The sequence below is a fragment of the Schistosoma haematobium genome, chromosome 2, assembly GCF_000699445.3.
Source record: "Schistosoma haematobium chromosome 2, whole genome shotgun sequence".
NCBI classification, from domain to species: Eukaryota; Metazoa; Platyhelminthes; class Trematoda; order Strigeidida; family Schistosomatidae; genus Schistosoma; species Schistosoma haematobium.
Genome location: NC_067197.1, coordinates 21,714,667 through 21,738,097, shown reverse-complemented (window position 1 = coordinate 21,738,097; position 23,431 = coordinate 21,714,667). Strand labels below are relative to the sequence as shown.

Below are 23,431 nucleotides of genomic sequence, written 5' to 3'. Positions count from 1 at the left end.
CATAAGAGAGATATGTTTTAAGCTGTTAGATACCAAAGTATATTTTGCTTACTGAAGTTCAAAAGCTAACCTCCTAAAATTATTTATCCTTAATACAAGATTGACTCTTTCATCAACGACATATTAAATCCGTTGACCTTTTTTGTCAAAAGGAACTACATAACTAGTTGAATAAGCCAAACCAGGTTTTTAAAAAAAACAATAGAAATATTTTGTAGTTCAAATAAAATATCTCAAAATGCACAACACCGGTCAATCTTTGTGCTATTTCGAAAGTTCACCAATAGTCTTTCTCATAATTGTTTAGAATAAATTGAGAACTAATAGTTATATTTAAAATTTTGTATTGCATAACAAACCAAAGTGTAAAATTCAACAGTAAGTACACATCCCCTGTTTATTAAGCATATGATGAACCTAACTTACATACGCCTGTTACCCCTTGTGGTGCAGTATAGGCTGCCCACTAGAATAAGTCTTGATGAAAGGTAAATATTATTTAAATTAAAAATGATTTTTGACTTTAATTGTCTCATAGACTTTTCAACTAAGAAAGTAAAAAAAAGATTTTATTTGTTCACTATCCATCATCATTTATTTATTTGAACATATAAATATTGGTACAAGAGGGCACCACATACATATACGCCACATAATAACAATGAGGCTGTGAAGAGATAGAGAATGTAAAGTGCGTATAAGAAAAAGAAGAACAACAACAAACAGAAATTAGTGTATGATAGTGAAATAATGATAATGGGAGAGGCAGTTCAGTTAGCAAAAATACGACCAAAAAGAATTCTTTCAGTTGAAGAATTTGCGTTTATTTTTTATGAAGAATGTAAAAGAAAGTTACAGCAGGATCACCACTGGCTTCTATTCTGATCTGTCTGGCAAAGTCTCAAGCCACTGCGTTGCACTATCTCTAGGACTCTGACAAGGGAGTCGTGAAGGACCAAACAAGCCAGTCCCGTACAGTTTATTTTCATACCACAATAATATGTTGTTCACTGGACACCCGTCAGCTCTTTCCAACAAATCCCAGAGTCGGCAACTAATGGACGATGAGGAATTCGCTGGTACGACATTTGTAGGACATCCACCAAAGTCGGTGTTTCAAGATGGTGACACCAGCTGAATTATCATCTCTGTGCCTGAACATGCGCTACCGAACCTTCGCATTACTAACATGGTGTTGCCACTGGATGTTAGCAATCCTCAAAAGACAACGATGATCAAATATAGAGAGTTGTCAAGCATCCTTAACTCGGAGAGGCCAGGTTTCACAAACATAGAGCAAAACTGCTCTCACCGACGTGTTGTAGATCCGACCTTTTACAGCCAAACTGACATCATGAAGGCGCCAAAGATGGCCCAGATTGGCATAAGCCGCTCTGGCTTTCACTATACGTGCATTGATCTCATCACTCACGCCACCAACAGCACTTATGCAGCTACCTAGATACACGAACTTCTCGACTACGTCTATCTGCTCACCATCCAGGGTGAGAAAGGGGTTAGAATCCTGACAGTCTTGTAGAAGTACTTTGTATTTCGAAGGTGCAAAGCACATACCGTACCTACGGACATTGATTGCCAGCTGATTAAGTGCGGATTGCATGCCTTAGACATTATCGCACAGTAAGACAATATCATCCGCATACTCAAGGTCGAGAAGTCCTTCTACAGGCAACAGATCCGCACCGCCATTACTTACATCCATCAAAGCTGTTTCCAGAATGTCGTCGATGGCAAAGTTGAAGAGGAATGGTGAGATTGGGCAACCCTGCCTAACCCCACTGCTGGAATGGAACAATGGAGAAAGTTGGTTGTATGCCCTCACTCTACCTGAGGTGTTTGTATATAAAGCTTTTAGGATGTTAATAAACTTCTCAGGCACACCCTTCTTGAATAGACAATCCCAGAGAACAGTCCTGTCCGACGAATCGAAGGCAGCCCTGATGTCAAGAAACACTACGATTGTTGGCCTTTGATAAGTATGGCGGTGTTCTAACATTTGTCGGAGGGTGAAGATATGATCAATACATCCTCGACCAAAACGAAAACCAGCCTGCTCCTTACGAGTCAATCTTTTTCGGGTTTTGAACAATCTACGAAGTGTGACAATAGCCAACAGCTTGCACACGGTCGGAGGTAGACTTATACCTCAATAGTTCTTGCGAAGGTGACGTGAACCATTTTTAAAGATAGGAATAACTATCGACTTATTCCATGATGATGGGACACTCTCTTATTGTCAGACCTCTCTAACCAACCCAGTCAGTTCCTTAACCAGAAAGTTACCACTATCTTTAAAAGGGGTCGGAGGTAAGTCATCTGAGCCCAGTGATTTGTGGGGCTCCGAAATTTTGAGCTCCTTGAGGACCTGCGTCTCGTTAGGTGGATTAGTTGTCACCAGCCGTGGATTGCAGGACAGTCTGACCGATGTCGTCGGAGCAGCAGGCCATTTGAAATGCCTCTCAAGAGACTCTGTCCATCGTCCAAGGCGTCGTTAGATGATAGTGATTGGTAACCCATAAGCTTTATATATTGCTTCAATCACATCAGACGTCTTGCTCCTAGTGACTCGGATGTGTTGGAAAAGCTTCCGGCCGTTACCGGAAGCAGCCGATGTTCATAACACGTCACTATGCTCTGACCATCAGGCTTCTCGGTCGTTATGCAAGCTCTACACAATTTCGTCACGTAACAATCTTCGTTTATGGTCAAACTCACAGTCAATCGAACTAGATCGATGTGCTTTAATGAGTTGTAAGGAGCCTGCCGATGCAAAGTTCGGGACGGTTCGCGAAGCCGCAAGCGACTTTACTCGCCATTTTCGTGGTGTCATGCATTTGTAGCCAATGCTCATCTATACTTTTCGGTGGGATGGTAACTAGCCCTGAACCTAGCTCGGTTTGTTATTTGGTTGCAATGGAAGCTGCAACCAATTCACTGACATCGATCCGTTAAGGACGATGAATTTGTCGGCCACTGAAACGTATGGTAAGATCAGCGTAAACAAGGGCATGATCGGAGTCCAGATGGGTACTTTAAAAGAAGCGGGCAGTCTTGTACGCAACCACGCCAGAGATATCTGATCTTAATGTGACCAATATGAGTTCTGGTCTGAGATGCGGAGGGAGGACGCTAAGTAGCACATCAATGACGACTGTACCGAAAGTAAGTGTGAACCAGATCCAGGTTGTAGTCTGAGTCTAGTTGCAGTAGATGGTAAACGTTATCTGACTTGTGACCAACAAGTCCCTATCGGCCACCTTAACGACTCTCCTCTGTGCACAGACGCACGACCTGAGCATTTAAGTCCGCGGCTAGTACCACAATATCTTTCGAAAGCACTTTCTGCAGAAGAACAGTTAACTACTGGTGAAACTCATCCATTATTGCATCTGGGCTACGATCTGTCGGAGCATAGACGGAGAAAACGAAAAGACATTGTTTCTCACACTGATTTCTTTGCACTTTGATGGAACTTTCTAAGCTAACAGCACATAACCGGCTATTAGTGAGGACCCAGTTGATTAGTGCTGCCTCAACTCTAGCGCTTAGTTTGGCACCAACGCCAGCATATCCAGATGAAGATACCACAAGGTCCCCAGATAAACTCACGTGAAACAAACTTTTTTAAGCGACAGAGCGAATTTGTAGCGCCTCACCAAAGTCTTGAATTAGGGTCTCGGATAAACAACAGACATTGATGTTGAGACGTTTTAGGACATAACCAACTTTTTCTGTTGTCCTATCTGTATTAGTGTGTAGACATTGAAGGAGGCCAGTTTGAATGGTATACGTGGTTTCAAAATCCGTAGTTGGTGGTAGCATTGAACTTTTAGCCGGTGGGTGACTTGAGATCGTTTAGATAGAACAGGGTTTCCACTACAAGAGAGCTATTATACAAGTCGAAAAATAAAAGAATACACAAAATAAGAATGAAAGGGATGAGACAGGTGACGCATTATGAAATAAAACGAGTATTACCAAATAATTGTGAATTCAATTTGTTGGAATGTGAACTGAGGCGAGAGCAATTTTCTCCAGTTGTGATCAACACTCAATTTTTGTGTGGGCTGGGATACTGCCCAGGCGGCTAAACTGAATCAGGTACTGTACTAAAATTGATACACAACAAAGAATCCATAACTATTCTGTAAAAATGAAATAATTGCAACATAAAAATAAAAAAGACTTCATTTAATGACCCGAAATGATAGCTTTTTCAGAATCTACATGTTCGTCAAATGTTAATATGTACTCGAGAAAGTTTATTTGAAATCTAGAAAAGATCATTGGAATTGTATTCGGTTAACTGATTCAAAATCAACACAACCGTTTTTCAGAAAGATAATAAAATCGCAACTAATGTATCCTACAAATGTACTCAGATTTTGTATCTACCTTTCTCTTGTTCTGTTTCTAATAATAACTACTCGTATTAATCTCTACACACCAAACAGACAAATGGTATTAGATTTATTGGTTAGTAGAACAAAAGAAGAACAAGATTGTGAGTTACACTTTATTTAACAGTCATGACACAAAAGGAGAATATTATCTGACAAATAAATAGAATGCGAATACATTCAGCATAAATATTTCAAAATAGTTTGGATAAAGTTTTAAAATATGACTAAATAATCTGTTTACTAATGAATTGTTAACTGACTTATTCCTAAATATTTGAATGTTATTGTCACGTGACAGGAAGCCGAATCGTACCAAGAATTAGGTTAGCGGCTTCTGAATAGCTAGTTTCTATTGTTTGATTATCCGATTAGTAAAAACAAAGGAATTTCACAGTTAGTCATCCAATAAAATTGGAATCGTATTCATGGAATGCTCAACGATCGAAATGAAATCACCACAATGGTCCTATCGACGGTCTCGTTTGGTTCATATGTAGAAAATAATACATATTATTGGTATCTAACTACTGAAATCGATTTATTCTAATCAACCGGTGTGTCACTTGTGTGTGAATGTGAGATTCACATCTGTTGACAATTATTCACACAACATGTACCATTGGATAGATATGTGTCAGAATGTGTAGTTTATCACAACCATTATGAACACCGGTAACGTGCGAGTAATTCAAACATCCAGAGGACCATCACAACATCCACGTGAGAATCTGATTTGTTGGAAAACTGATATATTTTGTACTGAAATTGACTGTTTACCTTCTGTTAAGTCTTTCGAATTCATGTAATTATCTTGAAAGTTTCTAAAGTAGACTTATTGGACTAAGTATTTTTTTAACATTGTACGAGTTTCTGAAATTTTTTGTAAGAAATTGTTAAGGGCTCTTAATAAAATGTCCAGTTTATTTTTACACTTATTCGTCATATTAGTGATTAACTCAATTGATTTTCAATTAATATATTTCAGAATTAAACCTCACTCTACCGATTTCAATCCAGGCAGTCAGGTATATATCACTAGCTTACACATTAATCATTATTTGATTACTGCATCGCATTTTAAGTTGTATATAAATATTTGCATGTTTCAGTAAAAGATATCATATATAGTTTAACTGTGAATAACTATAAACTTTATAAGCAGATATGGATAGTGGTTAACAGTGGAACCGAGGATGCACAGTTCATCCTATTCGGGACTAGTCAGATTGATGTACCTGCATCTCAGAGTTGATGCTCACTCCCGAACTTGAATACAGTACCGTTCGCTTCAAACACCATCACGTTATCCATTTAGCTACTGAGTCCTGATAGCCACTTGCTTGTGTGATGGGGTGAAGTTTAATTTCACTTGTTGTTTGTTTGTTTATATCTCCCCATCGTTGTTTAGGACTTCAATTGATCAGTCTCTTATTGGCATATGTGCATCCTATGCGGATTGCTTCGATATTGCTTTAAGTCAAAAGCTTTATAAGCAAAGATGAATAAGTACAAGTACATTCAACTGACGAATCCCAAATAGGACGAAATTTGCATTTTAGATTCCACTGTTAACCATTATCCATCTTTGTTTATAATGCTTGTAACTTAAGGCAATATCGATGCAATCTGCATAGAATACACATATGCCAACAAGAGACTAATTAAATACAATTCTAAATAACGATGAAAATATACAAGCAAACAACATCAAATGAATATAAACTTTATAGTTTGAAAGGAAACCTATAAATGTGAAAAAAAAGTTAATGTATACTGTTCGGCTAACATTGACATACTTTTTTTTACTGTCATTATTAATATTGTACAAATATATAAGCAATAACAACTATTTCCATTTGAGTTATCTCAAATTAAATTTATTTATACACTTTTATATGATTGTTTTTTTTCAATGAAAACAAAAAAAAAACTTTTTTTTTTAGAATAACGGTGTAACTCATATTCATAATTTATACTCTTTTTATTTCCTACCCATCTACTCTTTAAATTCTTCTCTTATTCTATCAGACATATTGTGTTCTTGTTAACGGAAAGAAACTGATCACCAATATATACAATTATATAAAGTTAGTTATATGATACACACTTACATATTGTTGAAAGAAAACAGCCTACTCTTCTTATCATTTGCCTTTTGTCCAATATCCCAGTTATAGACATTGAACAAATGTTAATTTTGTTGTTATTGTCCGCATATACTAAATGGGCTCTAATTTTGTCTTTACGTTTATAATAAGAAAGAAACAGTAAATAAATAAGTAGGTAAGTAAGTAAATAAGTAAGTAATTTAAACCATACAGAACAATGTTATGCCTTGTTGTTGTTGTGTGTTTTTTCTCAAACAAAAAGAAATAGAAAATTAGTGATAATTGTATCGATAATTACAATGTCACTAAGTCAACTTTAAAAAGAATAAGCACTATTTAATAATTACTGTAGTCATGTTTATTTGACATTTTATGTAAACACACTTTTATCTACAATTTTTATATAATAAATTTATCTAATTAGTGATAAATATGAAATTAAGTTCTTCATTTTACTGTCAATTTTGTTTAAACATATTACAATAAAAAAAAACATGATATTCATTTGCACTATTTGTTTAAATCTTCCCATTAATGAGTAGTAGGACTACAACTGATAATTGTGTTTTGATAAACATGCATCCTGTACGGATTGGTTCAATACTGTCATAGGTAATGTTCGATATTGGCTAAGAATGGAACTTCCAATGCACATTTAGTCCTGTTTAAGACTTGTGAAATGGATGTGCCTATGTCCTAGAGTTGATATTCACTCTGAGACCCCAGGACTCCACTGCTAGCAACCATCTATCTATGCTTAAAAATATTGTATCTTTAATGCCAATAGGTTATTTAAGCTTATTCGCTATATTACAGAGTGAATGAATTAGATTCAAATAAAATCCAGAATTTGAACGGAATGATAATACACGTAGGCTATTATTACAATCAACTCAATTTCTTCTAGCTTACAAATTTAAATGATGCTCAACAACAGGAACTAACATTTACTACTACTACTATTACTACTACCAGGACTATTACGACTACTAGTAATGATGATAATAGTAATAATAATAATGCTAACAATACAACTATCAATTAATTTAACACTTCCGAAGAACAATTAAACTTGTCCAAAATACTACGAAAAATTAAGTTCAGCATGTGAAGAAATTCCAAAGAGACCGATTATTAAAAAATGTTTCAATATTTTTAAACCATATCAGTAGCAAATGTTAAGCGTTTCCCGGTAGAAAAAGAGGGAATCTATAGTGTTGAACGTCAACCTAGAATTTTATGAACTGAAAGTAAAATTCTAAGTAAAATTATAATGATGTCCATCAGGTCATAAAGTGAACTATTGATTAACCTGTAGATATCACAATTCAACACATATTACTATCTTTAGTAAATTAATGGTGGTTGGTTAAATTCGAATAACAAGAAGCTGTAGAGTTAGATTTCTTCTTAAGTGTACTCATAATCTTGAGGGAACGGCTAATTAACATGGAATTCAGACCTTAGTCACAGTCGGAGATATTATTAGTGAATTAATCATCTAGACTGTCACTGACCTTATATAAGACTAAGATATTTACATCGACTGATTATTGAGTAGTGAGAAATGATTTTAGTTTAGATCTTAGTGTTGACTGAATTCCGCTAAATACATATTAATGTAATCGCTAGTCGGAAAGATCGGAAATTCCATGTTCCACCTTTTGATTTTAAGGAGCCTGAGAAAATTAACGGATAACCTTGCACATAGGCTTTCTTTTATCTGTCATTCGTTAATAAAACTTACCTGAAATAATGTAGAAACTAATTCTGTTGGTGGGATTATTTTATTTTCCATTCTTTTAACTTTAATTAAAATCGGCACTAGTCAAATGTTTTGGACCACTAAATATGATATCGTAGGTGTGCATTGTTAAGACAACTTGAACAAAAATAACATTTTTGTTCTATAATCCACAGTTTTCAAAGGTTCTATAGCTAAACATAACTCATTGATGATAAAAAAAATTCATCTTCAAATAAAATTTAATGCTTATGTGAAATTGTGAATACATTTTGTTTAAATGATCGTAAATTGCTATTAAAGAAAATACAGTACAGTGAACTATCAATTTTTCAACTATGTGTAGATGATTCTCTGATGTGAAATAGCACTTTTTATTTTAAAAATTCCATAACAAGTAAGAACTTGCATTGAAAAAAAACAAAGTTTCTTAGGAAACTTAGATTAACCTAATAAATAATATGATTTATTTTGAAAAATACCTTGGATTCCACTTTTAGCTACAATCCATTTATTCTAAATAACTCTTGACAAAATAGTTACATCTAGGCGAACGCCTAACCAATAGACCACTGAGCCAACAGGCATCCAATGGTGTTAATGTCTAATTTCAACTAATACACGAAATTAAGCTACACATCCAACATTGTCTTCAGTGAGTTACTATCTCACAAGAGACACGGTTGAACTCCACTAGTCATTGCTTCTCATTAGAACTCCAGGAAATACCTCTTGAAGCCAATCATCAGTAAGCATATGTTGATTAATTTCAGAACGGGTTCTTGTGGATATTATAGTAATTTTAATCGTTGAGAAATCCCACAATAGGACGAAACGGCCTTCCAATGCTTTCAGGTTTCCCATGGTGATCTAGCTTCAATTGACTCATGGTCTCAACCATTAAAAATTACTATATTATCCACAAAACCCATTCTGATATTAATCATATTATTTGTCATTAAAAGTAAATTGCTTTTAACATAATACCATTTCTACTATTTGGAGTTATTCCATAGAATCGCTATGTTTATGGATTTTTAGTCAAATAATGTGATTATCAATTTACCTTATTTTAAGACCTTTTTCCTCAGTAATGAATGAGTGGATGAATTAACGAATTTTGAATCAGAAAGGTGCATAATTATAGAAAAAACATTGTTTAAAAACTCCAAGTATATTAAAATATAAAATGCTACTTTATAAAGCATTTAATATTACCAGTTAGAAGAATGAATGCCAAGGTTAATTGGAAATCCATCAGCAAAGGTTTAATTAACAGTTATATACCACTCTAATTGATCACTAATAAGATGTTAGTAGTATAGTAAGATGTTATTTAAAATATGACATAAATAGTTCCAAGGTGAATTTCTCTGTCCCAATTATAAATCATTGATTGTGGAGTCAGTCAAGCTAAAAATGAGATGAAAACTCACTAAAATATCTGGATACATAAAGGACTATGTCTGTCTATCGCAAAATAATTGAAGTTAAACGTTAAGTATCATCGTATTCAAAGATATTGTACTACTCCAATGACCTGAAAAGTGTTGAGCAAGAACAGTGTATTCTGTTTTTCCATGGTTCTTAAAATTCTGACGACTTATGTAAAAAGTCACCCGCTAATTGGGCAAATTTCTACATATCAACTAACCACTAAATTATCGCAATAGTTTTCGGTCAGTGAGACTCAAATTTTCCGAAAGATTAGCAACAGTCAAAAAGAAATAGGAAACCAAGCAATATTACACTGCTACGTTTAATGAATTTCTTTTTAATCAGTGGTTAGAATGATAAAATATTGATAATGCTTGATAGATTAGTAATAAATGGATGTAGTGATATTTAATGTCTTAGAAGTTATTAACACAGCTTCTTGAATCATTTATACAATGGACTATAGTGCAAGATCGTGCATGGAGGATAGCTGACAGATGCATTCCAAGTAAGGACCGGAGTCAGACAAGGCTGTCTACTCTCTCTCGCAGATGACCTAGCCCTACTATCCCATACACACGGACAAATGCAGATGAAGACAACAAGTGTAGCAGTAGTCTCTGCATCAGTTGACCACAACATACACAAGGGGAAAACCAAGGTCCTCAAATACAACATGAAGAACACCAATCCAATCACACTTGATGGAGAAGCTGTGGAAGATGTGGAATCCTTCACATACCTGGGAAGCATCATCGATGAACAAGGAGGATCAGATGCAGACGTAAATGAAAGGATTGGCAAAGCAAGGGCCACTTCACTACAATCGAAGAACATATGGAACTCGAAACAACTTTCAACCAATATCAAAGTCACAATCTTCAATACGAAAATCAAAACAGTTCTACTGTACGGAGCTGAAACTTGGAGAACTACTACAACCAACATCAGCAACGTACAAATATTTACGAACTATTGTCTGCGCAAGGTACTCACTATCGATCGGACGGATACCATGAGCAACAGCCTTCTGTGGGAGAGAACAAACCAGCTTCCAGTTGAAGAGGAAATTAAGAAAAGACGTTGGGAGTGGATAGGACATACATTACGCAAATCATTAAACTGCACCACGAGGCAATCCGTAACTTGAAATCCTGAGGGGAAACGGAAAAGAGGACGGCCAAAGTACACATTACGTCGGGAAACGGAAGCAGATCTGAAAAGGATGAATAACAACCAGAAAAAACTGTAAAGGATTGCTCAGAAGAGTTGGATGGTGAGTACTGGTGGGAGGCTTTTACTCCTCCATGAGGAGTAACAAGCGCATCTACATAAGTAAACAAGTAATTAAGTTCAATCATTTATCTATTTATTCCTCTCACTATTCAAGCAATAATAAAATTTCTGAAATTATCATATAATTCTTTCAAAAGAAAATATTAGTTAACCTTCATTTATGTGTATTTTATAAGTCAAGTTAAAAATGGACTATAAAGTAATTAATTTTTCAATATCTTCTCCATTATGAAGCTGAAAAATATTAATCTTTATATTATAGTAATAATCATTTTTTTATTCTCTACCTGTAAGTATTATATTTCTATTTACTGAATAAATTAACTCAGGATATATATATATATATATATATATATATATATATATATATGAATATTTTTTTCGACTAGTTGTTATGATGTAGTTTATCTTTATTTATTGTGAACTGATTTTTTTGTTTTTACATCTACCTGATAAAAAATTATTGATTTTTGTCTTTGTAACTATAGTAAATTTCGATAATGATATTAGAAGACGAAGATTATCAGAACTATGTGATATATTAGCGCAATACATTTCGAACAATCTGGTCACATATATACTTGTTAAGAGCATTTATATATATTGACTTATTATCCAGAGTGATTAGGTTTCAAATTGTGTTCACATTATTATTATTATTACTCTTATCATTATCCTTACTCCTCTTACCCCGTTTCCTGTCTAGTTGACCTTTTATTTTTATATATAAATGCTCTTAACAAGTATATGTGTGATCAGATTGTTCGAAATGTATTGCGCTAATATATCATATAGTAAATTGTCGAGTAACAAACGTGGTTATTCATTGTTTCTTTTTTTTTATAAAAAATATCTTTTATCTAATCAATAAACTGGTTTATAGTAATAAGCATGTAAATTATACATGGAGAAAACCCCTCCCCCTCCGATTAAAACAATATGGGCATTGTTTTTTTTCAATACTATTTAGTAAACATAAAAATCAATTGTTTTTTAAAATTTCCATTGTAAACCAATGTAAATTATGTAAATAATTCATTTTTATATAAAAACTGCTTCAAATGGTATTAATGTTTTTACCGAACTATAAATTGACAATAGTTCAATAGAGATGTAAGACATACAATGTTTACCTATAGAAAGGAGATTTGTTTTATATCAACTTAAACTAGAAATGAATATGAAACAGTTGAGTGATATATGTGAAACAATCTTATCAAATAAGAATTGAGTAAAATGATTGATTTCTTATTCTTTTCTATCAAATCCTGTAAATAATTGTGCTAATGTATTAATAATAATAAAGAACAGTTTTTTTGTTGGTAATATTCTTCGTTGCACACAGATATAAGTATATAAGTAGCATAGGTAAAAGTATCTCAAAATACTTTTATGAACATAAAACAGTGAAAATGAGGGAGCGCAATATGACTTTTTCTAGAATTTTGTTTTCATAGTTTGGATCACGTATCGGTCTTGAACAAACCGGCATCTAAATTTTGTAAGCACCGAACGTCCGTTCCGTCCTAGTTTTGGACTCCTTAGAAGTGCACATCCAAGACCTTCGGTCTCTCGCGCAAACGCTTATGTCGAGTGTGAGATACTTATTCATCAGAGGGAATGGATGGAGGTTGTGCAATATCACGAATTGATTGAAGTTGAGCATTTACACCGTTGGATGCCGACTCAAAAGTTTAGAAGTTAAGTGTTCGCGCTCAAGACCGAAGATTCTGGGTTCAATTCCATATGTGCGGGTCATGGACGTGCACTGCTGAAGAGTTTCATATCAGGAAGAAAAGTCTGTCTAGTTCTTTCACGTTTCCGATGCTGGTCTATCTTAGATCAGTTTGTGATTTAAGCTATCAACACTTTACAATCTTTACAAATCCTCCTATGCTAATTTATTATTTTGTCCAATTATTGTTAAACTTGTGGAGATATTTTAGAATGTGGAATGGTTTCCCACAACATATACCTACACCAGATAATTACTGCGTAATACAAATGAACTAATTAAGATTGATAATGTGGACTATTGAATTCCGATTCGGGAGTATTAAAATTTTATACACTTACTGTGAGAAACGGAGGTTCTAAGTTTGAGCCAACGTATATTCATAGGCAAACATTGTTTATGAATTCCAAATAAGAAAAAAAAAGGGCTTAATGTTTTATGATTTCCAATACTTTTCCAGTACATGTAAGTTCTCAATGAAAATTGACTTCAAACTGAACAATATTCAGAAACTACTGTACCTTAAATATTTAAGTTCATTAAAATCATTTGACTTTTTAGGGTTTTTGCGGTTGTATTTAAATATTTACTACTTAAGTTCATGCAAAATTATCTTTCTATAAATCAATAAAACATTTATCAAATTTTTTTTCTTAAAGCCACATTTAAGGTGTATACTGTAATAGTACTTAATACCACTTATTTTTCTACAAATCTATTATTTCTCTTTTCTGTTATGTCACTATGTTGTCATCAGTAATTTTCTACAAACACTTCGAAATCATGAAGAGTTCATAGAAAGTTATTTCTCCTAAGCTGTGTATCATTCAATACATTTATCAATAAGTTTTACATTGTAGTACCCTTTGATGCATATAATTTAAATAAATTAATTTATATATGTGAACTCATAGTAAGAGAACGGTGAATTCCATAACTTACACTATAAAATCAACAAAAACTTACCAGATAGAGACAGTAGTATCTTAATAGTGGAGAAAATTTATAGCTCGAGTGGATGATTTTGGTGTTTTTTTCACTGAGCTGGATGGTTCAGTAGACCAAAAGTAGTATCTCAATACCTCCTACTCGACCACATTTAAAGATATGTATGATCATGGTCTGCATCATGAATTTAATTCAGCAATACAAAGACTGAAAGCCAGGAAGCACTAAACAGCTATTTTACTTCTAACAATTCTTACTCACGACCTAGACAATGTACAAATCTTCAACCTCCTAATCATTTAGTGAGCACCTAACCTTCAATTCACTGAAATGGCTTCCAATGATTTGCATTTCTAACAGTTTCCAAAAACTATTTATGTAAGTACATAACAATGTATATTTTTGGTTTTACAACTAACTCACGTATATCGATTAATTCAGTACTGAAATTAGGACACGCATGTCCTAATATTTGACGTAAACAAAATAGAACTATAAAGTGACGATTATTTAAACAGACAATGTATTTTCTCTATGAAACAAAAAGAAAACAACAACAACACAACTTCATTCTAATTTATTTATTTGAGCCAATAAATTTTATTGACACAATTAAATATAATTCAATTTTTTTTAATATTTATAAATCTATATGAAAATCATTCATTGTTGTCAATGTAGTGTCAGTTAGCAACAATATAATTAAGAGTTTCATTGACTGGTAAATTTTTCAAACATCGTAACAAATATCCATCATTACTACATAAATAGATTAATAATTAGTAAAAAGAATTATTCCCTATCACTTATTCAATTGTCATTTAATTGGGTTTCAATAGAGTATACCTTGAATCCGGGTGCATTATTCCTTACATAGTTATCGAGTTCGTCAATTAGTTGTCATTCATTTGAGACATGACCTGAGTTTAATATTAACAAATATACAAAAATGAAAAATGAAGAGGAGAATAGAGCAACTAGTCTCATACCATACACAGTACTATACAATTATTTAACCAAGTATAACAGTTGATATTTAAGGATAACACATCAAATTTGATTTAAGGTTTAATGTCTTTTCATTTTTTGTTGTTGATTATTTCACATCTCTCATGATCTCTTACTAGAATTTCTAGAAACAATATTGTAAATGTAGCTGAATACGTAAGTGTGGATTTTATTTTACACGAAAAGTAGTGAGTATCCAAGGCAAAACAACAAATAATAAATACATCATAATTGAAAAAAAAGCACCCCCACATATCATAAGACGTCAGTTACTAGGGAAAGATTAAAAAAGTTCTTTAAAAACATTTTTTTCTCTAACAAAAAGAATGACTATCATCTAAGTTGGTTTTAATACAAACATTAAATTGAAATCATAATCTTTACTATAATCGTATTTGTTTTGTCAATCTTTAACTGTCAACTTAAAATAATGATTTTAAGATTGAATTTCATCATTATCATTATCTTCAAGTGTGTAATATATATGATTTAGTCTCTATGTAATATGTATGTGTAGTTTTAATAAAATATTTTCATGTATATATGTATGTATAGAGTAGTGTATGATACCATGTTAGTTTATTTGTGTACCCTAAAGAAATTAAAACAACACTGATGTAGCTTTTTTTTTTATAAAAAAAGCCACGCTTTTTCATTTCTTTATTTATGTATTTATTTGTCCAAAAGTTGTTTAACTTAGATCTAAATAAGGGACTGATTGTTTGATTTTCTGTCTCAGTTATATTTTCTAAATACCTCCTTTCTTTCTTTCTTTCTTACTTACTTATCCCTATCCTTATAACAACGAACATGAATAACCTCAATAGTTAGTTATGTCTGATCACATTCTTTGTGGAATATACAGACTTGTTAATCTCTGGTATTAATAATAATAATTTTTATTATTATTTCTGTTCTTTTCTAGTTTTTCTCTCCAAAACTATGTATATTTTTTTCTCACCTGTATATAATTGTCTGTAATTGGAATTATTTGACAAAATGAATGCCAAAAGAAGAAAAAAACTAAACACCGTGCTTCTTTACACATACTTACATACATATAGATATATGAACTCATTTTAACAATGAAATGAGGATTATGATCACTTGACTAAATATGTGTATGTATTGTGTTTTAATGTTGACTAATTGTAAGTTGTTACTGAACAACAATTTTTAGAAGAATTTCTTAATATATTAGGAAAGGTGTTAATTCCTTTTAACTAAGCTTATTAAAATAAAAACATTTTGACACTTGTTTCAAAGACGATTATGCAATAAGTTTGTTTGATTTTATGAGGATAATGGAAATGCCACAGAAAAAAGATAATAGGATGAACATTTATTTTGAATATATTTGATTTTTAAACTTGGCAATAAGGCATAAAACAGTTAGTAGTTACTTGGATTATAAAGGGTCATATATATATTTGCATTCTTGCTAACACTAATTTGAGAGTCATGAAAAAACTGCAGTAATTAGTTAGGCATTAAATCATCAAGGTAAATAATCTAGATTCTGTTTTATAAAACTCTTTATTATACAAAGTTTAATTATCTTTTTGTAAATTAATTTTTCTAGTGTTTCCTACGATTAGAAGGTAATAAAATTGATTATCTCACTGAAGAAAATTGTGAATAAAACAAAAATGTGTTTGAGCTGATTGTCGACAGAAAATAATATTGATTTAAGTTCCATTAGGTATCAGGGACACTAAACATCTGTTTCACTCTAGTATGAAACATGTTATGAATGTTCGCCGACTATCCTAGCAAAGAGTAAACTAATGAACGTCAGTCTTGGAAACGAGCCGAAACTATACAGTGGCAAACATATATACAGCTTTTTAAATGGCAACTTATGACATTTCAGCTAACAATATCAATCACAACAAATGCCCTCAAAATGGTATCTTATTGTATCGTTGATACATATTAAGCTTCCTACTTTTAATCACGCACATTTGTATTTTTGAACCATCTTGGATATAACAAATATATCAACTGCTGAGTACGCCTATAGTTTCTGGAATAACTTATTATTATCATTATTATAACCATTATAAATTAGTATCTACATTTTTGGTTAAACAACATCACAAATATATGTGAAAATTATATTCGAAATAAGCTGAGATTGAAATTTAAATGATTCCAAAGTATCATCTACCAAACTTGTTTGAACTTCCCCAAACAAGTCTTCTGGATGAGACTTTGAAATTCCGTAAATTTAAATCTCTGAAGTTATTTCAAATACAATTTAAGGTATAATGTCTTCTCTATACTCGGAGCCCAATATCTATCAAACTTCATAAATAATTACCACATAAAGAAACTCCTGTTGAGTAGATTTCTGGCTCGCTTTATTTAAATATTGAATCTGTTAAACCATTAGGGTTGATTGTTTTGAATTGTAAATATGATTTAATTTGATCATACCTTTAAATTTCTCATTGTTTATCTTAAGGACTATGTTGATTAATCAGTGTTCGGATACACTGGTAGAACTGAATGAATTATTTGGATTCTCACGTAATTGATAGTTGGAGTAAATTATTGTCAATTGTTTTAAAAATCTAAGAAAACAATCTATATGTATTCACTGTAAAAACAATCCTAAATCAATGAGAATCGGCGAGTTATTATCTCACATTAGAGTAAATCAAACTAATTAAGAGAAGGTTCTTCCTACTGGAAGTACATCACCAAACAAATCACTAGTGAGTTTTGTGTAAGAAATCGTTTAGTTTTAAAATAGGCAATACTGGATCAGATTTATTTGTTCTAATTACCAACCATTCTTTAATTATATACACTAAGTTCCTTTTATCCTCTTGAATATAGTAAGAATAAAGAGTTGATTAGAATAAGATGAATTCATTTTATTTCATTAGGTTCTCTTGTGGTTAAATCTGATACTTCAGAATCTTGTTTCATATATTATACTAATTTACTATACTCATTATATTTCTTGAATGCCATTATACTTAATTGCATTGCTACCCTGCCATGATAAATCATATCCAGTTTTACTGTTATAGGTAAGTAAAGTTTATGATATCCCAGACTTCAAAATATTATGGGTTATAAGGTATACCGAGTGGGTGGGAGAATACCATTGCTTTCCTAATTAGCGTTGAAACAGATGGAATTAAGAGCATTTTAAACAGATATAAGAGCCTATTTCCGGGCCAGAAATACCATAAAATCAGTTTTGGTTGATGCTAAGAATAGGTTACTAGAGGATTTGTTTATGAAATAAAATGTCATGAATACAGCACAGTTTATGTTATAGAAAAATCCAGATGACTGAATATAACATAAAAGCAATAAAAAGTGTTTAAAACATGTTCTCGAATTCTCGACTAACCTTAAGGAACTTGAGAATAGATCGGTAATGATGCCTTATTTGTTAGAATCAAGAAACAAGATCAGATTTGAAGGGACCAAAATAATTCATAAAAAGTTCGGAACACATAAAGGAAGATTGACAACAGAAGCTCTGTTTATTAGTGTTCATCAAAGACAGCCTAATCAGAAAACAAAAACAAAAATACAATTAGCTCTCCTATCTCTAACCAATCTGTTTAAATTATACATAGGTATATTCCGACAAATACCTAATTTGAATCTTTGAACATTACATATACATAAACATTATACATTTAGTTTTTCTAATTTTATATAGATTTCTACATTTGTAAAATATTTTTCAATTTGTACTATTATTTTTGTTATTACTTTTGATAAACAAACTAATTAACATGTCACTCAATCATAGACAGTGACTTTAATTATTCATTACGTTTTATTAGCATAAAGTTACATATATACAAATATTTATTCTTTTTCACATTGTAAACATTTCACATTATTCACATTTTTATATTTTCTTATTTTAAAAGTTGAGATCACGAGTCAATTGAAACTAGACCACTATGAAAAAGCTGGAAGCACTACACGGCCGTTTCGTCCTATTGTGGGAATCCTCAGCAGTGCGCATCCACAATCTCGCCCCACCGCGAGATTCGAACCCATAACCTATCAGTCTCGCGCGCGAGCGCTTAACCTCCATACCACTGAGCCGACAGGCATCCAATGGTGTTAATGTTTAACTTCAACTAATCCACGAAATTGAGCAACACACCCAACGTTGTCTTCAGTGATTTAATATCTCACAAGAGAATCGGTTGAACTCCACTAGTCACTGCTTCTCACTAGAACTCCTATTTTGTTTTCCTATTTAACAAAACTAACATCTAAATATGATTAGGTAAATTTTTAAAGTAGATTTGTTTTATTAAGTTAATATCTTTAGTTGGATAATTATGATTTTAATGGTTATTCTGAAGAAGTTCAGACAAAATTAACGGACGAAATGTTGGAATTGGTCGAATTTTCAATGATGGAATTATTTCAAATATAGTGTTTTTTTTAAATACAGTTTTTTTCACTCTCCCCCTCTTCATATGCTAATAGACAACTGTCGTAATATTTCAAATTTTGTTATTTTTTTTCTTTGGAAATGCAAATAGTTTCTTTTTATTATTCTAGTAGGTAACCTTAAAATTTACTATGAATTCCTAAGTGAAGAGAAAAAAGAGTAAATAAACGTTAACTGATAGCTAAATCTTTTAAGAAAATTTTTTTTTAACTGATTGACAGTAATCCTCCCTTTACTGTATGAAAACAAAATGTATTATGTAATTTTTGCTTTGTTTCTTTTTTGTTTGTTTGTTTTCAACTGTATGTATGTACATGTATATGGTCTAGCTTCAACTGACTTATGATCTCAACTATTGAGAACAGTAAAATCTTTACTAAAACCCCTTCTGATACATGTATATGTATCTGTGATGATATTTTCAAGTATATTGTTTTGTTGTATTTATATGTATGAATTATTTGTATTTTTTTTATAAATTACATTTTTGTAAAAGATGGATAAATTTACATTTATTTTATAAACATTTTAATTGTAATCATTCCAATCTAATTAAATCAATTGAGTGAGATAGTAACTCATTGATGACAGTGGTGGATGTGTCACTCAATGTTGTGTATTAGTTGAAATTAGGCATTAACACCATTGGATGTTGGTCGGCTTAGTGGTCTAATGGTTAAGCGTTCGCGAGCGAGACTGATAGGTTATGGGTTCGAATCTCGCGGTGGGGCGAGATTGTGGATGCGCCCTGCTAAGGATTCCCACAATAGGACGAAATGGCCGTCCAGTGCTCCCGGATTTTCCATGTTGTTCTAGTCTCAACTGACTCTTGATCTCAACCATTGAAATTAATGTTAATTAAGACGAAGTTTATCAGAGCTATGTGATATATAATAGCGCAATACATTTCGAACAATATACTTGGTAAGAACATTTATATATAAAAATAAAAGGTCAATTGTACTAGAAATGGAGGGTAAAAGAAGTCAAGGATAATAAACAGGTAATGTGAAAACAATATGAAACCTCATCACTCTGGATAATAAGCTAATATTATCAGGGTAAGTCTAGTTGACCTGTTACTTTTATTTATAAATATTCTTAACAAATATATTATGTATGATTAGATTGGTCGAAATGTATTACGTTAATCTATCACATAGTTCTAATAATCTTTGTCTTCTTGTTACATTATCAAAATTTATCAAAGGGACTAATTGCTTTAATGTTAAAGAGTTTTGTCTCAATTTTATATTTAACCCAGTGTTTACCCTTAATAAAACGAAGAAATTAGATTTAGAACATTAAAATTACTTACAAAAATATTTCAATAATTGATACGTTTTAATGCGTATGTAGTCAAATAAGATGATTACAGTTATATATCATTTACACAATATAATGAAATGATCCAACTTAAAAATCTACCAAAAATTGATACATAAAAACTATTAAATGAAATTTTCAATGAAGTTGGTCAAGAGTCAATTAATGATCATCATGTCTTTTAGTGGATACAAAATATTCAATAACAGAGTTAAAATCTAATGATCCACAATCTTTACACTTCATTTAGGTTTCATATTGGCAGGAGATGGTTAGTTAATGCCTTTAGATTTTCATTGATAACTGATAGTTGATAAAAAAAGGAACCTTTTCAAAATAGTACTGATTATTACTTAACATTTAATCCACGATCTCCTATGATTTGGCAGAATAAAAAAAATTAAAAATACCTAGTACATTTCATTTTGTTATACTTAATAATAGGATTATTAGACATAGTGGCTAATATCAGTAGTTTATCAGATATGAAAATAATACTAATGTATTTCTACAGAATATTTGATGTTGAGTCAATTATGTCAGCGTGATACACACACACACACAAACGCACACAGATTCGTAATGACAAAATGACAACAATTTTTACTTAGTTAGACCGTCTGATTAATCATAGTGGTAATAATAATATTGACTGTATAATTTTATCAGATCTTCTCGAGTACACATTGGTTTACAGATAGTAAACCTTACAGATTGAAATATATGGAGCAAAAAATGTAAATGACCAATTTCGTTTGGGATACAAGTTTCAATATTCTATAAGTTTACAATTTGATTAGGTTTAGATTTAGTTTGTTGTTATCTTGGCTGAATTTTGACCAATCGTAGTTGAAATTAGTGTATGGTAAGTGTACTGCCTAACTCCGTCTGAAGACCCTCCGGGAGCTACTGCTGGTCCCAAGCCCGGATAAAGGAGGAGGGTTGGGCATGGGGTTAGCGTCCCCATCCCGCAGAAAACTAACTCGCTAAAAAAACGCTAACCAGAAAATTATTCAAGTGTATTGCCTCGATATAACCATTATGTCATAAGTTAATAAAGAATATATGCAGATGATGAGTCTCAAACAGAACGAAAAGTGAGTCCTAGACCGCACTACCAGCCACTCTCCATTTATTTTATATGAATATAATGTTTCTTATATATATATAAATATAGATGTTTCTTATAGTCTTTACAATTATTTGCCTGTCGTACAAATATTTTCATGTATTACTTTAAGACGGTGATTTTACTAACTTGTTAGTACGATTGACTCTGATGAACAACTACAGAGAATGAAACTAACTAACATCCCATCCGTCTGTCGGTCTATAAATCAATTGTAATTTTTTTCTGTTTATATCAATTCTGAAATCAATATCATCGATAAAAAGGTAAAAAATCAGTTCATGATTGGCTTTAATTAATTTTATCCACTTCAAAAATTTCAGTGAATAATTTAATAGTAAGTTTTATACTTTCATTTCAATTCACTCTACAATTTTTTAGAAAGTCAGGTCAACAACTGACTGAATGTCATAAAAATACACAATTGTGAATGGACAGAGATATTTTTTAAAAAAAACACAACAGTGATGACGACAACGACAGTGGTAACACCATCACCACCAAAAACAACAAAAATCATAATAGCACAGACGATAATGACAATCAGAATACAATGACACAAATTGACAGAAGTGACAAACGGAATAAATGATTTGTCTTCATTTTTCAGCCCGTTAACAAAGTTTAGCTGTAAGTGAACAGACAAAATGAAAAATAGTCAGGACATTACTTTTCCTTGCAAAAGAATGATCGTCATATAGTTTATCCTATGTGTTTCACATATAGTTGCTACCTTTATCTAATTTTTTTGCTACTTTCATGATGTAATTTATAGTATTCTTATAGCAGCGTGTAATGTTACATGGATATTCATTATGTAGTATACAGTCAAAACTATATGTATGAACATTGTAACTATGATCAATGTTTTTTTCTTTTAAAATGAAGTATTTCTTGTAGGAAATCATGTTTCTTTTGGTTTACAACAATATTTTCCACATACGCACACAACCATTAACTCTCCCTCTCTCAAGGGAAATACATTAAATGTAGCAAAAAAAAAAACTAAAGTAACAAAGAACAGTAGAGTGTTTCAAGGAATAATATTGTGTTTTATGCATTCCATTCCATTTCTCGAGCTGTTCATTTCTTTTTTTATTCTTTACATCACTTTCTTTATATAAACCCCTCTCTTTCTCACACACACATACCCTAATATACAATTATTATATACATTCTCGTTTTAGTGGGATACAAACAAAATGATTGTAACACATATTATTAATTTTGTAGTTATGTAACCTGATTGATAGACAAGTTGTGTCATGTGAAAAATGTTTACGCTTGTATTCATTTTCATTTATTATTTATTATTAAGTTGCATTAGTAAACATGAAAAAAAATGTCGATATGTAACCAGAACTGGATAAACATCTGTATACTTTCAGTGAACTTTAATATAAAATATTTAGAGAATATAAAAATTAGAATTGGTTTATAAACCGTTAATCATCATTTGAACCATTCAGTGTGTTATATGATGAAATAGTTTAATTTCTCAGTTGTTTTCTAACTAAGATCAGCTTGTGTTATGGACTATACAATTTAGTAATCTCTGAAATCTATTACACTAATTTTAATCATTTTCCTATTAGTGAGTGATTAAGAGAGATGATACTCAGAGCTCTAATAAGAAGTTATGATGAATAGAGTTCAGTTATGTAGAGTGTGACGCAGTCACTCATCAACAGCGATGAAAGGTGATTGCGTAATTTCTCCAGGCAATTAGGGTCGAACTTATAAACAGTTGGATCCAAAATTTAAAGCTTAAATGTTTATCGTAAGACACAAGGATTCTTGATTCCATCTTCTTTGAATTCTTAGGTGCCTAC

The 23,431-nt window shown here is 32.0% G+C and overlaps 1 protein-coding gene across 1 annotated transcript in view; it reads right to left on the bottom strand.

Moving 5' to 3' along the window:
* Positions 1-417: 417 nt before the first annotated feature.
* SLC7A1_1 (High affinity cationic amino acid transporter 1) overlaps positions 418-23,431 on the bottom strand; it is an 83,044-nt gene continuing 60,030 nt past the window's right edge. The window contains exon 19 of the mRNA XM_051214616.1: positions 418-4,130. The gene's annotated coding sequence lies outside the window, so the exon portion shown is untranslated. The remainder of the gene's footprint in view (positions 4,131-23,431) is intronic.